The sequence below is a fragment of the Muntiacus reevesi genome, chromosome 2 (assembly GCF_963930625.1).
Source record: "Muntiacus reevesi chromosome 2, mMunRee1.1, whole genome shotgun sequence".
NCBI classification, from domain to species: Eukaryota; Metazoa; Chordata; class Mammalia; order Artiodactyla; family Cervidae; genus Muntiacus; species Muntiacus reevesi.
Window position 1 is genome coordinate 240684310 of NC_089250.1, and position 4680 is coordinate 240688989.

Below are 4680 nucleotides of genomic sequence, written 5' to 3' on the forward strand. Positions count from 1 at the left end.
GTTAGTAACAGCCCCTTGTGAAAGACCACACACTTTTAAACATGTTTAGCAGCAAATACACTATTTGTGCTCATATTCTATTGGCCAGAAGTTAATTGCATGAAATGAAGTGAAGTGAAGTGAAGTCGCTCAGTCGTGTCCGACTCTTTGTGACCCCATGGACTGTAGCCTACCAGGCTCCTTCGTCTCTGGGATTCTCCAGGCAGGAATACTGGAGTGGGTTGCCTTTTCCTTCTCCAGGAGATCTTCCCAACCCAGGGATCGAACCTGGGTCTCCTGCATTGCAGGCAGACGCTTTACCATCTGAGCCACCAGGGAAGCTCCTCAGTTAATTGCATGGCCACGCTTAATTCTAGGAAAAGGTGGGAAATGTAGGCTAGTGCCCCATTATTAAAGAAAATGGATTTTGATGAACTCACCACGTACGTAAGTCACACTGCCTTTGTACACCTGGGCAAATCACTTCTTTTCTCTGTGTCTCACTTTTCCTATCTTTATTGTGAAGAGTTTAATCCTCTGTTCAAAGGGCTGTGAGCCTTGGATGTGTTTAGCCAATGTGAAGCTGTCACCCTGTTCCTTGTGCAGTGTTCATGCTCATGAAACGTTTACTGTTGCTATTTATATTATCATTTCTACAGTAACCTTGACAGAGAAGTTAATACTATTTGGGTGCATATAGGGTTCTCATTTACAAAGATCAAAAGGAATTCAGTACCTCAAAAGGTTTCTACTTAAAAAGTAATAACAAAAATAAACAAAAAATCTTGACATCTAATGCTTAAAGGGGGGACTTTGCTAATCTCCTGATATAGTTCACGTGTGAGCTTGTCTGGAGCTCCTGGGATAAGACAGAATGGATCCAAATTTTACTATTTGATAAACTGGTTCTCACTAGGCCTAACTGCTTCAGGCACAATTAAATGTGAATTAAATTATCAATCAACTGCCTTTTCATTTAGCTTTGTAGCTTATGGTTTTGCTACCAGCTTCAGGTATCTGGCTGCTGAATAAAGGGTAAAAGATATAGCTCCTACCAGAAACCAAAACCATTTAGATTTCCAAGTGTATTCTGGGTCTATTAGAGAGATATAAAAATATAGGCACATTTTCCCTGACAATTTCAAGCAGAAGTGGATGTTTTCAAGAAATATTTTGATCTGGAACAGCAGGGTAATCTTTCCTCTTGGAATATTTTTGTTTGTATATTTTGGCTCCTCTTCCTCTTCGTTTTGATATCCTTTTCCATGCAATCAATTATTACATTGTCAAATCATCCACTGAACATCTTAAACATCCTAAAATAGGAGTATAAAGTTGAGGGCCATTTAGCAAATATTAGCTAGAAAACCAAAACCAAAGCAAGCCTTTAAGCTGATTGTAAGATAATCACATTTAGAATTAGAATCTAGAATTATAAAGCCAGAACTGTCTATGGGGAACTCTTTCCCTGTTTATTTTCTTTCTGGGAAACAGAAGACTGACTTCCACAATAAGATGGGGTCAATGCAGACTGGTATATCTATCTACTGATTGATCAGTCTATCAGTACAAACACACACACATACAGATGGAGAGGATTTCTCCAGGCAAGAATGCTGGAGTGGGTTGGCATTCCCTTCTCCAGGGGATCTTCCTGACCCAGGGATCGAACCCAGGTCTCCTGCATTGCCGGTGGATTCTTTATCACTGAGCCACCAGGAAAGCCCATAAATATATACGTGTGTGTGTGTGTGTATACATACACATATGTATGTCTGGAGCTATTCCATAAATATATATATATGTGTGTGTGTGTGTGTGTGTGTGTATTCCTTATATATATATATTCTTTATCATTAAGGGGCTTTCCTGGTGGCTCAGTGATAAAGAATCCACCTGCAATGCAGGAGGTCAGGAAGATCCCCTGGAGAAGGGAATGCCAACCCACTCCAGTATTCTTGCCTGGAGAATTCCATGGACAGAGGAATCTGGTGGGTTATAGCCCATGAGGTTGTAGAGTCAGACATTACTGAGTGACTAATACTTTCACTTCACTTTCATATATAGACTTCCCTGATAGCTCAGTTGGTAAAGAATCCGCCTGCAATGCAGGAGACCCTGGTTCAATTCCTGGGTTGGGAAGATCCACTGGAGAAGGGATAGGCTACCTACTCCAGTATTCTTGGGCTTCCCATGTGGCTCAGCTGGTAAAGATTCCACCTGCAATGCAGAAGACCTGGGTTTGATCCCTAGGTTGCAAAGATCACCTGGAGAAGGGAAAGGCTACCCACTCCAGTATTCTGGCCTGGAGAAATCTATGGACTGTATAGTCCATGGGGTTGCAAAGAGTCAGACACGACTGAGAGATTTTCATTCATATATATATATTTATCTATTGATTGGTCATGGAATCGCAAAGAGTTGGACACGACTGAGCAACTGAACTGAACTGAACTGATTGATTGGTCAGTAGATACAGATAGATAACTAGGTTATTTAATTAACAGTGAGAAAAATAAGTAAAATATTTGAGAGGGGCTGAACCATCAGTGTGTAATGAGAACTTTATATATTTTACTATAATACTAATAATAATCATTTATTTTGATTTATTTTCTACTTTAAACCAACCAGTTTTCCATGAACTTTTTGTATATATTATCTTGAATATTCACAGTAATCCCATAGAATGTATTTTATTATTCTGTTTCATGAATGAAGAAACCAAGTCTTGGAAACTTTAGTTTGCCCAATCTCACCCAGATGTAAAGTGACATAGTAAGGATTTGATTACAGATCTTTCTAACCTCAAAGTTGTCACTCCTCTTAACCATAAGCATTTGAAAAATGTGTGTAGCACACTAGTCACTGTTTTGTGCACTCACTTCACTTTTTATTTTCTTTGCCCTTACGTCCAGACTCTAGAGAATTATGTTTGTGTATATATAAGTGTGTATTTCTCTCAGCTCTAACATAACTTAAAAAGTGCCCTTCATTTATCTTCTGTCTCAAGCAATTATTGCTATTCTGTTGGCCAGTTAGCGTGGCTGCAAGGACAATCTATAGCGTATGATGGTTTTGACCTCTATCTTCTGAAGCTGAGTTTTATCATCTCCTGTGATGTCCCTCTATTTGCCGCTCTCCACTTTAGAGGAGAGCACCATCCTATAAGCCAGTGAGTCTCTCTCCCTGAAGACATTGATAGTTGTTTTTATTTTTCTTCCTTTTCTACAGCTTATTTCTTCCAAGGTGCTTTTGTCATTTTACCCTCTATATTTTTTGTTTTGCTTGTTTTGGCTTATACTACTCAAGTTAGAAATTGTTCACAAGTCTGGTGATTGCTGACTTTTGGGGCAGTGAGAAGCAGATGGGAAGTTCTGAAAGGGGCTTGTTTAATGTGAGCCATGGTGCACGGTGATCTGGCTCATCCATTTCACTGGATGACCTCAGACACTAGTAGTTTTAGAATTTTCACTTAAGCTAGCTAATTTCCTCTGAGAAGATATTTATAGTCTCCAACTTGGCAGATGAAGCCTTTCTGCCAGTGTCCCGAGAGCTGTTAGCTGTTAGGGAAAGCCTGGGGAGAAGATTAGAATTCAATGTGCAATCTTAATCCCTCTCTCTATTAGTAGTAAACTACTTGCTCTCTTTTTTTATCTGTCTTCTTTGCCTTTAGGAGTATATGCCTTTGGTTGACATTGTATCTTTCTTTGTACTATACAAGTGTTTGAGGAAGAAAAACTTCATGCATGTGTTGAGTTAACCAACCTCTAAACAAAATCACCTTCCTTGTGATTTTACTTTGCATTTTGTTGATTACCAGTGAGGGGCTATATTAACTTTTCTGTTAAATGCCTATTCATGTGCTTTGTAAATTTAAAAAAAAATCACTTCTGGTTTTAAAAAATATATAAAATATAAAGATTTATCTGCAGGAATTCTTTATATATTCTAATACTAATCCTTTGTTATATGTGTTGCAAAAGAAGTAATTATTCTTAAACCATCACACATCATGAGAGAATGTGCTGAATAACTGGTCTAATAATTCATGGAATCTATCATTTATGATAAATAATCTTCACAACAGTGATAAACAGAGGGAGAGATTTTATCCACTTGTGAAGAAGCAACTGAGGGTTTAGAGCATTTATGACTTCATTTAAGTTCCCCCAATTTGTTAAATAGACCAGAGTGTAAAACCCAAATCTGACACTACTCTATCTACTAGTCTAACATTTGCTGCTCCCAAGAGAGTCAAGTATTAGGCCATATCATTTGTGAATGGACTTTGAAACACAAATGTAATAGACCATTTCTATTCTAAATGAAATTAATGTTAACACAAAATTCCAGAATATACATCAAAGTTCTTCTTTCCTTTTTTTTTTGAAGAAACAAAGCTAATAAGTCTTTTTTTTTTCTCAACTAGGACTTATCTGCTACTAAAATTCAAATTCACCAATTGGAGTTTTGGCAAATAAAAAAGAGAAGAAGGTATAAACTTCAGTTCAGTTCGGTCACTCCATCGTATCTGACTCTTTGCAACCCCATGGACTGCACAGGTACGCCAGGCCTGCCTGTCCATCACCAACTCCCAGAGTTTACTCAAACTCATGTCCATTGAGTCCATGATGCCATCCAACCATCTCATTCTCTGTCATCCCCTTCTCCTCCCCCCTTCAATCTTTCCCAGCATCA

At 38.4% G+C, this 4680-nt stretch overlaps 1 non-coding gene across 1 annotated transcript; it reads right to left on the bottom strand.

Moving 5' to 3' along the window:
* Positions 1–246: 246 nt before the first annotated feature.
* TRNAC-GCA (transfer RNA cysteine (anticodon GCA)) lies at positions 247–318 on the bottom strand. Its single transcript has one exon. It is a non-coding gene; the product is annotated as a tRNA-Cys (tRNA).
* Between the last annotated feature and the right edge of the window lie 4362 nt (positions 319–4680).